This window comes from Rhinoraja longicauda, chromosome 5, assembly GCF_053455715.1.
Source record: "Rhinoraja longicauda isolate Sanriku21f chromosome 5, sRhiLon1.1, whole genome shotgun sequence".
NCBI lineage: Eukaryota > Metazoa > Chordata > Chondrichthyes > Rajiformes > Arhynchobatidae > Rhinoraja > Rhinoraja longicauda.
In genome coordinates, this window is record NC_135957.1 from 47,022,177 (window position 1) to 47,036,512 (window position 14,336).

At 44.2% G+C, this 14,336-nt stretch overlaps 1 protein-coding gene across 1 annotated transcript in view; it reads right to left on the reverse strand.

Moving 5' to 3' along the window:
* Window positions 1-6,810, reverse strand: part of gckr (glucokinase (hexokinase 4) regulator) — a 49,860-nt gene extending 43,050 nt beyond the window's left edge. Inside the window, exon 1 of the mRNA XM_078400142.1 lies at window positions 6,769-6,810. The gene's annotated coding sequence lies outside the window, so the exon portion shown is untranslated. The remainder of the gene's footprint in view (window positions 1-6,768) is intronic.
* Window positions 6,811-14,336: the final 7,526 nt, after the last annotated feature.

Below are 14,336 nucleotides of genomic sequence, written 5' to 3' on the forward strand. Positions count from 1 at the left end.
TTGTTTCTAGAATATTTGTTATGATATGTGGTTATGCTTTGTACCACACTCTGAAGTTATTACAGAAATGAGAAGCAAATATACAATTAAGAGAAATAAATTATTTAGGATAAGAGAAAGTGGTGGTAATTGGAGAGCGTTATCACAGAGACGGCACAGGCTTCCTAGGCCAGAAAATCTCCCTGTGCATTATGCAATTCATTGATTTTAGCGTAACTTTAGCTATAAAATTAGCCTCGTTTCTTTCTCTTGAATCAGTGGCTGGAACATATTCAAGACCACTTCAGCTTGAAGGAGTATACCTCAGTCGTCACTGATTTCATATAGAAATGCATTGAAGACTGCGATCCGATAAAGCCAATTACGGTGTATCCTAACCAGAAACCTTGGTTGAGTAGGGAGATTCTCATTCTGCCAAAATGCTGGAGTAACTCAGCACGTCAGGCAACATCTCTGGAGAGAAGGAATGGGTGACGTTTCGGGTCGAGACCCTTCTTCAGTCTGAAGAAAGGTCTCGACCCGAAAGAGTCTGAAGAAGGGTCTCGACACGAATCGTCACCCATTCCTTCTCCAGAGATGCTGCCTGACCCGCTGAGTTACTCCAGCATGTTTTGTCTACCTTCGATTTAAACCAGCATCTGCAGTTCTTTCCTACACACTTCTTTCACACAGGTGTCAATACATGACGATTTGGGCTGGGACCGGCAGCGGCAGTATCTTAGTTCTACTTTCTCACTTTTTCTTAGCTATGTCTGCCATTAAATGCTTCTCAAAACAAAATTCTCTAAAATACGTAAAGCCTTCAGAATATTAAATTGAGCAAACTACATAATTTTTCTTTGGTTTAATGTAATTTATTTATTTCTCTCCTTTCAGTGCTGCTGTGCACTAGACTAGTTTTCAGGCTACTTGTTCCCAGCAATATTTCCCCTCAGTGGAGTTGCCAGAACCAGACCATGTTCTTTGATAGCAAGGTGATTCAAACAATGTACAAGCTGCTTCTTTGGACCAGTCTGAAGAAGGGTCCCGACCTGAAACATTACCTACCTGTGTTCTCCAGAGATGCTGCCTGTCCCTTTGAGTTACTCCAGCAGACTGTGTCTTTTTAAAGAAAAAGTGATACTTTCTATCAATGGATGGAGCAATCTATCACACGATGCCTAAATCTGTGGAACTAAAAGACAAGACAATAATGTGTGTTAAAGAACACTCACTGCAGCTCCACAGTCCCATAGCATTCAGTCATTCTGCCAATAACACCTGAGCCTCTTCGGTCTGACCTTCCTGTTCAAACATTGCGAGGTGCCTGAGTCTGAATCCTGTTACAACATTAGACAAGAAATCAATTAGATGGTACCAAGATGTACACAATACTCGATACACTGGAAACTAGCATTATATGCATTCTTCCGGATAATTCATGAGATTTTTCATTTTCTATGGAATATAGTTATGTTGATATAAAGCCTCATGTCCCACAGAGTGGCATAATTTCCTAAGCAAATATTTATCATGCTTATATTTAAGCTTACATTAATTATGATTGAAAAAAAATGGCATGCTGTTTTATTGAACAGACTGACTACAATCTCCTTACCCTGACAATGTCAAATTTAATGCATGGGAGTGAAATTGTAAAATATCTGGAAATAGACACAAAATGCTGAAGTAACTCAGCGGGACAAGCAACATCGCTGGATAGAAGGCATGGGTGATGTTTCGGGTAAAGACCCTTCGCCTCAGTCTGAGGAAGTGTCTCGACCCGAAACGTCACCCATTCCTTCTATCCAGAGATGTTGCCTGTCCCGTTGAGTTACTCCAGCATTTTGTGTCTATCTTCGGTGTAAAAAAGCATCTGCAGTTCCTTCCTACACATAAAATCTCTGGAATATGAGTTGAGTTTAGTTTAGTTTATTGTCACGTGTACCAAGGTACAGTGAAAAGCTTTTGTTGCATGCTAACCAGTTATGGGAAAGACAATATATGATTACAATTGAGTCATCCACAGTGCAAAGATCCCCATCCCCCAGAGAATCCAGTACAAAATCCTCCTCATGACATACAAAGCCCTCCATAACCTGGCCCCATCCTACCTGACTGACCTCCTCCACAGACACACTCCCACCCGTACCCTCCGCTCTGCTGCTGCTAACCTCCTGTCCCCCCCCCCATCCGGACCAAACTCAGATCCTGGGGGGACAGGGCTTTCTCCATCGCTGCTCCCACCCTCTGGAACTCACTACCCCAAACCGTCAGAGACTCCTCCTCACTCACCACATTCAAAACATCACTGAAGTCTCATCTGTTCAGCACTGCCTTCAATCACTGACCGTTACCTCTCCTTCTTTTTCCTTTTCTCTTCGTTAACTCATTTATCTACTTATTTTCTTTTATGTCTTAGTAAACCTTGTAAAGCGTCTTTGAGTGTTAGAAAAGCGCTATATAAATGTAATGTATTATTATTATTATTATTATTATAAAGGGAATAACGTGAATAACATTTAGTGCAAGTGTAAGATAAATTCCAGTAAAGTCTAATCAAAGATAGTTAGAGGTTCTCCAATTTGATAGATGGTAGCTCAGGACTACTCTCTGTTGTTGGTAGGATGGTTCAGTTGCCTGATACCAGGTGGGTAGAAACTGTCCCTGAAACTGGAGGCATGTGTTTGCACTGGTGGGAGAGGGGAGAAGAGTGAGTGTCGGTACAAACCACAAAATACTGCAGTTCCCCTCAGAGAAAAAAACACTCTAATAGTCTATTGTACAAGAAAAATTATCTACTGTGCCTGACAGGCAATTTTCTAACAATTGTAACAGAGAGAAATATTCTTTGGTAAGGCCATAAAAAATGGACTAAGGGAGTATCGTGAGTAGCATATCCCGGACTATGATCACTGATATGCTCTTACTGAAGCTGTTATGTGATTATGGCAGTCAAAATACGTTGGGCGATTGCTGCGACATTACTTCAGGTAGTATCGCTTGTGACACTGACATTCTGTTTCTGGCATCCGTCCATCTGTGGGAGATGATGGTGCGGCTTGACGTTATCCTGCTTGTAGACGGGGATTTTTCAGTGTCCTCTCCATTTGATTTGGCCGCTGAGCCTGGGCAAGTAAATGGGAATACAAATTTGCCCAGCATCTGCATTCCCCTCTCGACCTAATAGGCTGATTCCAGAGGAACGGCATGGCTGCTATGTCTGGGGCCTACTTGGTTGCAGGAGTTGCCGGAAGGCGGTCGGTCGCACAACGGATCAGCGGACCATCTCTAGGGACTCCAGCTCCAGTGCCTTTGGCTCTCCTGAGCCTTACCCACGAGGCAGCGGGGTGCTTTTTAACCTATAGTTGGGACCTGGTTGATGGGCATCAGGACGTGTCCACACATTAGTGGGCCTGCACGTTGCATCTCTGGGGGCCAGAGCTCCTCCGAGATCCCCGCGCAGTTTAGCCTGGGACTGAAGGTGGCCCCAGTTACCTTGTGTTGCCACGAGGAGGCACTGCGAGAGTCTTGATGATGCAGAGGTTATGTACTGGCAGGGGGAGGCTTACGCACTCGACTACCTTTTTCGCAATATTTGCTAGCCAGCAGCATCTGGTTTTATACCAGGGCACTAGACACATGCAACACCCTGTGGCTCACGCCACCAACACCAACACACGGACAATGACTGCAGATATTTATCCAGTGGCAGACATGCTTCTCCATGGCATTCTAAATCCTTCGACCCACTGGTTTAGTGGAGGCTGCCCAGAGGATTGTCTCTTCCCTATGCCATTCCAGGCTTGAACTCTGGAAGGAAGAGGATTTAGTGTCATCCCATGATTATGCTATAGCAAGGTATCCATCTCATGCCTGAATTCTGATGGTCATGTGCTGATCAGACCCGACCTTCATACAGTTTAGCTTTCATGTATGAGCAGAGTAGCAGCTTTATTGGATTCCCATCTGTTTGGGATGGAAATTTAAGATCACCATTTTGGTATTTGGAGTTTAAAAGACATCAAGACATCAAAAGACATCCCTCTGTGAGTGTTTGCTAAGTGAATTGAAGCATTAACTCAAGATTATTTCATTGAACACATTATTTGAATATCATTAAAAAACGGGTTTAAACCAGTAAAAAAATAGTGCTGATTTCTGGAAACTTTTGTTTTTACAGAGAGCGATCAGGGCTTAGAACTATCAGATGGAGCAATGGATGAAAAACGCTGCAACCATTTAGGAAACAATTGCATTTATGGAACTTTAGCTTCTTCCTGAACAGTTAGATTAATGTGTGCGTAATTACTTTACATTGTGATTTTAAAAACTATCATTGATTTGTGGAAAAAATATAGCAAGCTTATTAACGTAGAGCAAAGTATCTAGGGATTAGAATGAAGCAATAAACCAGGTGGAAGATTATAGGTTAATTAAAGGCAGCCAGCACAAATAATTAAAAAGCAAGTTATGACTAACAAATTTTCAAGAAGTATCTCCAACCATTGAAAAAGGAAATGCCTAGATTTTCCAAAAAGCATTGATGAGGTGCCTCTTGTCTACAAAATAAGATGAGGTAATATAGAACTAGGAATTGGTTGAGAGATAAAATGTTGTGACCATTGGTCTATAGGTATTTTTGGATTGGGGAAATAGGGCTGCTCGTGAAGCATCTAGCTTTTTGCTCTTCTTAAAGTAAATAAATGATCTGATCCTGGCTCGATATGATATCATGGGGAAGACGGAAGGCAACAAGGTGAGGTTTTAACTCAGAGAGAGACTTGAATTTTGGGCAGATAAATTCAAGATTCAATTTAATGATAATAAATATAGGGAGGCACAATTTGTGAAGGAGTGGAAATATATATCAAACCATAAAATTCTTAGATGTGTACAGAAGTAGAAAAATTGAAGAGTTTAAGCAAAGCAATTTTAATAAGTGCAGGAAAAAAGTGCATGCTTTTTACCCTCTGTGAGTGTTTGCAGATACAATTGCAGACAATTTTCAAGAGTCAAGAGTGTTTAATTGTCATATCTATCGAGAACAGAACAATTAAAAACCAACTTGCAGCAGCATAACAGGTTTGTACACACCACACATATAACACAATAACCAAAAGAAAGTTCAATAAAGTAAACAAAAGACAAATATTAGTGCAAAACAAAAGAGCCTGATAGTTGTTAGGAAAAAGCTGTTCCTGAAGAATTCCAAAATATTACTACCTCCAGTGAAGATAATGGAACTTAGTATTTGGAGAGATATGGAATGGGCTGCTTATTTGTGGTCACCCACTTTACCTTGCTGCACAATATTGTTTGTGTATGAATACATTTGTCACATTAATCACAAGTAATGCAGGGGATAGAGGAGAGTGAAACCCTGCTTGAATAGGTGCAACCTCTAATTACACTGGAAATCATACCTATACTTCAAGGTATCACAAAATGCTGGAGTAACTCAGCAGGTTAGGCAGCACCTAGGAGAGAAGGAATGGGTGACATTTCGGGTTGAGACCCTTCTTCAGACTGATACTTCATATATTTTCATATACTTCATATATAATATGAATATATAAATATATAAATATACCATATATTTTCATATTGTGCACGGGTTTCCTCTTTTTAAAAAGTATTTTTTGAGTTTCTTTGAGCTTCTCAAGTGCACAAGAGCTTTGATATTGACTCTACTTCTTGACTTGTAACTGTAACTTGGTTCAGTCGAAGCTTATTCTTTAATCGATTCAGTTGATTCTTCAAGTTTTCATTGGATCAACTTCTGAAAACCTTATTATTCACACAATTTGATATTCTTTTGTGTATCACTAACTGGAATTAATGTTTGACATGAGCACTTCTGATTTTTAGCTCCTATTTTCACAAGACTTCTCTGTGTCTCATACTTCAATCATTACTCCAACAAGCTGTTCTGGGTATCATAATGGCTAGGGGATTGTAACACAAACACGATCAGCATGTTTGATTTGTTCCTCTTCCTGGCTTGAATCAAAGTATCTCGTCTGTCTTAAGTGACTCTCTTTCACTCTTCCCTCAAGATTTGCCTGAACTAAGGTTGTGAGCTTTCTATGTATTAGTAACTCAGCAGGACTTTCACCTTCTGAGGAATGAGGCATAGCTCTATAGTTCAGCATTTACTGGAAGAAAATACAAGAACTTGAGAGCCAGACTTAAGTACAACTTCTTCCCCATGATAGACACAAAATGCTGGAGTAACTCAGCGGGACAGGCAGCATCTCTGGAGAGAAGGAATGGTTGACGTTTCGGGTCGAGACCCTTCTTCGGACTGAGAGTAGGGGAGGGGAGATACAAGGATAAGGAAGTGTAGGTGTGAGAATGAGACATCAAAGGGGGTGAATGTCACGGGAAATGTAGAATAGATCATTGTTAGCTAGGAGAAGGTAATAACAAAGTAGACAGAGATCAAATGTAACTTCCCCATCGTTATCTTCTCCTTCTAGGGGATCCTGTCACATACTCTTAACTCTACCTCATTCGGTTATTCTGAAATTTTACTTCAATAGTTTTTGCAATGCTTCACATTGCACTACAATCTTGCAATAATCTGCTGCTTTGGACTCACCATTGTATTTATTTGTTATTGGTTTTGTTATTTGTTATTATTATATGTATATTATTTACTCTGTAAGCTTCTGGTGGACAATGAACTTCTTTGCATCCTGTGCATATGACAAAAAAAACAAATCTAATCTAATTTACCTTTATCAATGTTATGTTCAGCACGGCATAAAGATAAAGTACACTCACACGTTAGTTGCCTGAATCACACCGGCCTTTATTTACCCAGCATTCTCGGCTCAAGGAACACCCACTCATTAACATGGCACATGAATATGCATGAATACATTACACTGCTCTCCCTTTTTTTAAGTATTAAATCCAAGTACTCAGTTACAATTTTGGTGTTGTGATACTTGATTTAAATCAATACTTTTAACCATATTTACAAAATTTTAAATGCTAAACATAACACGTTTATTTACACATTTTCGTTTTACTTGTAGAGTGAGTTGTCTAACTTACAAATTTAACCTAATTACTGGTTTGCGGTTCCTGCCTGATCGTTTAACAGTAACAGGTGCAACAGGCGTAACAGATGTACGTGTAGACTCAACTGTTAGCTTGTTTGGCTCTATGTTAGTACACTGACCTTGACCAGAGAAGTCTGTTTCTTTATCTGTACTCACTGAATTTTGTGTATCAACCACAATAGTCTTTTCTAACTCACTTTCAGATGAATACTCAGGGATTAGGAATTCATGCTCAGTTTTTGGTTCATCTTTGGCTGGAATCATTTGATCCACATGAACACTTTTGATCTTGTCTCCAACATCCACTAAGTATCTTTTTGTTCCACACACTTCCACTATTTTCCCAACATCCCATTGGTCTCGACTGGACTTGTTGGGAGGACTGAGCACACGAACTTGCTCATCTGGCTTGAAGTTCCTCTCCTTTTTGTGGAAGTCAAAGTGGTGTTTTTGACTTAACTGTTTATGCTCAACCCTCGAGGCCAAATTGGGTTGAACTAGACTTAGGCGTATTCTTAGCCTTCTCTTCATCAACAGTTCTGCAGGTGAATAACCCGTAGTTGTGTGTGGTGTGGTTCTGTACTTAAGCAAGAAACTAGCCAAACGATGTTTCATGCTGAGCTTTGAACTACCCTGCAAAACCTGTTTCTTGAGAGCCTCTTTGACTACTCTAACAGACCTTTCCGCCGCCCCATTGGAGGCTGGATGGTATGGAGGAACAAGTGTGTGTTTTACCCCGTTACGCTGCATGAACTCTTTGAACTGTTCTGAACGAAACTGAGGTCCGTTATCAGAAACAAGTTCTTCTGGTAAACCATGACATGCAAAAATCGATCTCAACTCGTCTATGGTACGCTCAGCAGTAGTGCTTGATCCCATATGCTTAGCCTCAATCCATTTGGAATGACTATCTACTACTACCAGAAAATTATCATTACCCTTTTCACAAAAGTCTACATGAACTCTCTGAAACGGTCTACTTGGCCATGACCAGGGTTGCAGTGGTGTTTTTGGTGGTTTACTGCGGCAATTTTGACACACGCTACATTTGCTCACCAGTGACTCAATGTCACCGTCTATACCAGGCCAATACACAAAACTTCTAGCAATTGACTTCATGCTAACTATGCCAGGATGTTCGGCATGAAGTTCGTACATAGTCAAGTCAAGTCATGTCAAATTTATTTGTCACATACACATACACGATGTGCAGTGAAATGAAAGTGGCAATGCCTGCGGGTTGTGCACGAAAAGAATTACAGTTACAGCATATAAATAAAGTTAATAAGTTACTATTAGTGTCGACAAAAATTTAGTCTCTGGGGTTATAAAAGTTGACAGTCCTGATGGCCTGTGGGAAGAAACTCCGTCTCATCCTCTCCGTTTTCAGCGTGACAGTGGAGGCGTTTGCCTGATCGTAGCATCTGGAACAGTCCGTTACTGGGGTGGCAGGGGTCCCTCATGATCTTGCTTGCTCTGGGTCTGCACCTCCTGATGTATAGGTCCTGCAGGGGGACGAGTGTAGTTCCCATGGTGCGTTCTGCCGAACGCACTACTCTCTGCAGGGCCATCCTGTCCTGGGCAGAGCTGTTCCCAAACCAGACTGTAATGTTGCCGGACAGGATGCTCTCTACAGCCCCAGAGTAGAAGCAATGAAGGATCCTCAGAGACACTCTGAATTTCCTCAGTTGTCTAAGGTGGTAAAGGCACTGCTTAGCCTTACCCACCAGTGCGGCAATGTGCGTTGCCCACGTCAGATCCTCTGCGATGCGGACTCCCAAGTATTTAAAACTGCTCACCCTATCCACAATAGACCCATTTATCTCCAGTGGCGTGTACGTCCTTGGATGTTTAGCCCTTCTGAAGTCCACAATCAGCTCCTTTGTTTTAGTGACATTCAAGAGGAGGCTATTGTCCTGACACCAGAGTGCCAGATCAGCCACCTCCTCCCGGTAGGCCTTCTCATCGTTGTTGGAGATCCGGCCCACCACCACAGTGTCATCAGCAAACTTGATGATGGAGTTTGAGCTGAACCTGGCCCCACAGTCATGTGTGTACAGGGAGTACAGTAGGGGGCTAAGGACGCAGTCCTGGGGGGATCCTATGTTCAGGGTGAGGGAGCTAAATGTGTGTTCCCCCATCCTGACCACTTGGGGCCTGGCAGTGAGACAGTCCAGGACCCAGGCACACAGAGGGGTGCTAAGCCCCAGTTCCAGCAGCTTCTCAACCAGTCTGCTGGGGACTATTGTGTTGAATGCTGAACTAAAGTCAATGAACAGCATCCTCACATAGCCCCCTTGGCTGTCCAGATGAGAGAGAGCGGTGTGTAGAACCTGGGAGACCGCATCATCCGTGGACCTGTTCGGACGGTATGCGAACTGTAGTGGGTCCATGTTGCGAGGAAGGAGGGCGCAGATGTGCTTCTTGACTAGCCTCTCAAAGCATTTCATGACAACCGAGGTGAGGGCTACCGGTCGGTAGTCATTTAAACACGCTGGAGAGGCATTCTTTGGCACCGGTACAATGATGGATCTTTTGAAGCATGCAGGGACCACGGACTTTGCCAAGGAGAGGTTGAATATTGTGGTGAGCACTGGAGCAAGCTGAGTAGCACAAGACTTTAGTACTCGCCCAGATATACCATCTGGGCCTCCAGCTTTCCTCGTGTTCACACGCGTCAGAGCCCACCTCACCTCATGCTCGGACACCGAGAATGTGTGCACATCCCTGGCGGTGGATCCCCCTCCAGCCTCGCTAGCCAGCGCCCCTTCGGTGCTGTTTTTAGACGGCGAGCTGGTGGTGTTACCCGTCTCAAACCGTGCATAAAAAGAGTTCAGGTCATCAGCTAAGGAGGAGCCGGCACTTCCGGTTGAGGGGGTGCTGGACCTGTAGCTAGTTATAGTCCGTAGCCCCTGCCAAAGGCGCCTGGTGTCCTGCTGCTCCATCTGTGACTCCATCTTGTCCCGGTACCTCCTTTTTGCATCCTTCACTGCCCTTCGCAGTCGGTAGGACTCTCCCTTGTAGTCGTCCATGTTGCCGGATGCCAGACCAGAGTTGTAAGCAGCGGTGCGAGCATTCAAGGCCACGCGAATAGACCTGTCCACCCAGGGTTTTTGGTTAGGGAAGATACTGACCCTTACCGTGGGGATGATGGTATCGGCTATTGTGGCAATGAAGTCCATAACCGCTTCCGCAAACTCATTTACGTCTCTGGAACTTGCTTGGAACATGTTCCAGTCGACTTCGCTCAGTGCATCCTGCAGCATGGCCTCTGAATGGTCAGACCACCGCTTTACGTCCCTCGTCACTGTCGCTTCCCGTACTATCCGTTGTTTGTACTCCGGCAGCAGGAAAATGGCAGCGTGGTCAGATTTCCCAAAAGGAGGGAGAGAAATGGCCTTGTAGCCTTTCCTGAACGGCGTGTAGCAGTGGTCCAAAGTTCTTTCCCCCCTGGTGACACACGTGATGTGTTGGTAGAAGTTGGGCATGACCTTTTTGAGATTTCCCCTATTGAAGTCTCCAGCCACCAGCACAGCCGCATCAGAGTTCTTGTTTTGGTGTTGACACAACACATCGTGTAGGGTGGACAGTGCCACGTCGGTGTCCGCATGCGGTGGGATATAGATGGCTGTGATGATCACCGAGCTGAACTCCCGGGGTAGGTAGAATGGTTGGCATGAGATAGTTAGATGTTCCAGGTCCGGTGAGCAGGAACGAGAAAGCGTCTTAATATTTCCAGGATTACACCAGTTATTATTGGTCAAGAAGCAGACTCCTCCACCCTTGGATTTCCCGGATTCTTCCGTTCTGTCCGCCCGGAAAACAGTGAATGACTCGGATGGGCAGATCACCTGGTCAGGCACCAGCGGGGTCAGCCATGTTTCAGTCAGACAAAGGATGTTACAGTTCTTTATGTCCCTCTGGAATCTGATCCTTGCCCTCAGGTCATCCAGCTTGTTCTCCAGGGACTGGACGTTGGCCAGAAGTATGCTGGGCAGAGGTGGACGTAAGGCTTGGGTTCTCAGCCTGTTCCGAATCCCCCCTCGCTTCCCTCGGTGTTTTTTCCGATTTTCCCACTGACCTGCGCTCCCACTGCTACTGCTGCTGCCGCGGTGAGCTCCTTTGATGATCTCTATTGGTATATCGGTGAGTAGTTTTCTGTTTAATAGTGCTCCTGTAGCGCTCGATTTTAATTTTACGAGCGTTTCCCGGTCGTACATTGGTTAATGCTAAGTGCTAGCACATGCTAGAGCACTTAGGGATAATTTTAAAGTAAACATACCAGTTTAAAACGCACAGTTCCCGCAGAGCTACCACGACGGCGACTGGACTGGACCGCGCCTTCTTAAAGACTCTGGTACAACCACTCTGTAACCCCACTTTATGCATCCCTGCTCGCATGATAATTCATGGCGTCGATTATAGAAAGGCTTCAGTTCCAAGTTTGATCCACTCTCGACTTCAGTCCACCCATTCAATGTCTGTTCATAGACACTCTTCAGCACAGTATCCTTCTCTGTTTCAGCTGCAATTTCTGTTGCAGTCACTGGAAAGTCTTCAACTACGACTTGCAGTGTGTAGATTGAGTTCTCGCTTCCCACATCAGAGTTCTCATGGGGCAATCGGGACAATGTATCTGCCACTGCATTGCAATGGGAGCTTCTGTACTGCACCTTGTAGTCATACTGGGACAACAGAATTGCCCAGCGCTGCATCCTTGATGCCGCCATGGAAGGTATAGCTGACTTGGGACCCAGTATCGTGAGTAGTGGTTTGTGATCAGTCACAAGGGTGAATGGTCTGCCAAGAAGAAACTGGTGGAATTTCTTGATTCCGAACACAATGCTGAGTGCTTCCTTTTCTATCTGTGCATAGTTGCGCTCACTTGGTGATAGGCTGCGGGATGCAAATGCAATAGGCTTTTCCTGTTCGTCATCCATTACGTGGCAGATCACTGCACCTACACCATAACTTGAAGCATCACAAGCAAGTTTCATCTCGCGCGTCGTGTCGTAGTGAACAAGGAGTTTGTCACTTGTCAGGTTTTTCTTGCAGATGTCGTATGCATGTTGTTGTTCCTTTCCCCACATCCAATTCTCATCCTTTTGTAACAGATGATGTAGTGGCTTTAGCACGGTTGCTAAATCTGGAAGGAATCGTGCATAGAACTGCACCATCCCAAGGAATGATCGTACCTCTGACACATTGTTGGGCTTTGGAGCATTCACAATTGCTTCAATTTTCGCCTTCACAGGGCGCAGACCGTTGGAATCTACTTTGAGTCCAAGGTAGATCACCTCTGATTGCGCAAATGCACATTTGCTCTTTCGTAGTTTGACGTTGTGGCAGTTCAATCATGTAAGAACTTGCTCGAGTATCTCCAGATGTTCTTCCATGCCCACAGTGAATATCAGTAGATGATCCTGGTTGCACACACAGTGTGGAATGCCTTGCAACATTTTGTCCATGACGGACTGAAAGATTTTCGGGGAAGATTTCACACCATAGGGCAGCTTCGTGTATGAATACAAGCCCTTATGTGTGTTGATGGTCAAGCACTGCTGACTTTCTTCGTCAACATTGAGTTGGGCATAAGCATGAGACAAATCCAGCTTAGTGAAGACTCTTGCTCCGCTAAGTTCTGCATACAGATCCTGCGAGGTTGGCAAAGGATACTGTTCGTCGTCAACAGCTTGGTTGATTATGACTTTGTAGTCACCGCATAGTCGAACAGTTTTGTCAGCCTTGAGCACAGCCACAACTGGCGTTGCCCAGTTGCTCTGGTCTGTCTTCACGAGTACTCCATTCCGCTCCAACCTGTTGAATTCTTCCTCCACTTGTTGCTTCAGCGCATATGGTACCGGTCTTAGTCGACAATACACAGGTGTCACATCTTGCTGCAGTCGAATGTGTGCAGAGTATCCTGTTATTCCCGTGTAACTATCAGCAAATATTTCAGCGTGTTTGCTTACGACATTTTCATGACGTGATTTGGACACATCAATGCTGAAAATGTTCTTCCAGTCTAATTTTATTTTACTCAGCCAATCCTTTCCAAGGAGGGTTGGTTTATTTCTGTAGCTGGCCACTATGATGGGCAGTGTTACTGACTGTCCATTATACTGAACTTTGCAATTCATTTGTCCGCACGTCTCCAAGGCTTCGCCGGAGTAGGTTCTCAGCTTGACCTTACTCTCGGACAATGGTGTCTGTGAGAACTTTGTTTCGTACAGGTCTTTGCTCATGACCGAACAGTCTGCTGCCGTGTCAATGCACATATCAATTAACTGTTCATTAACCAATAGTTTAATTCAAAAGTCCTTGTCTTAGCCGGTTGTAGGCTTATTGACATCAGTTGCATGAATGATGTACAACCCAAGTTAATTGTCATCCGGGTTCATCTCTAAGTTGTGAACTCCTTTCTGGTGTTGTCGTGTGTTTCCCACTTTAAGCTTGGCCCAACATGCTGAGGCGATATGGCCTTTCTTCTGGCAGTTATAGCACTTAGCTGTTTTGAACTGACAGGATTGGGATGGGTGATTACCGTTGCAATGATAACAACTGGCTGCACTCGGCTCCCCGCCAAATTTCGGTTTCAGTTTGGCCCCTTTTGGATTGGCCATAGGCGCTGCTTTGTGTGTTTACACGGCCACTGCAGTATGTGGTGAACGAGACTCGCGAGCATTCTTTGATGCCATCTCCATTGTAGTAGCAATCTTGCATGCTATCTCACATGTAAGATCAGGAGTGCTCATGAGTCTAGACTGAATTCGTTCGTCCACTAGACCACAAACAAATCTGTTGCGTAGTGCGCGTTCAAGAAAGGTTCCAAAGTTACAGTGCAACGTTAAGTTTTTCAAGGCAACAATGTACTCACTGATTGTCTCGTTTTGCTTCTGGTTTCTCGTGCCGAATTTGTAGCTTTCTGCAATTTCCAGAGGCTCTGGGTTGAAGTGCTCCTCCAACTTCTTTATAATCTCACTGAAAGGCACACCTTTTGCCTTTATGGGCGCAAGGATATTCACGAGTGTGCCGTACACTTCAGGTCCGATCTCCGTGAGCAGAATCGCTTTCATGCGTTCACGAACGGCCTTGTTTGTTGCAGCCACTACCTCTCCTTCACCACTGGTCTCCGTGATGTTGTTTGCCATGAAGAACATGTTTGCTCTCTCCATATAGGAGCTGAACGGCTCTCTACTTTTGTCAAAGATGACCAGGCTTCCGATGTAGCCCGTGGACGCCGCCATTTTGTCCCTCTCTTTTTTTTTAAACAAAGGAACGAGG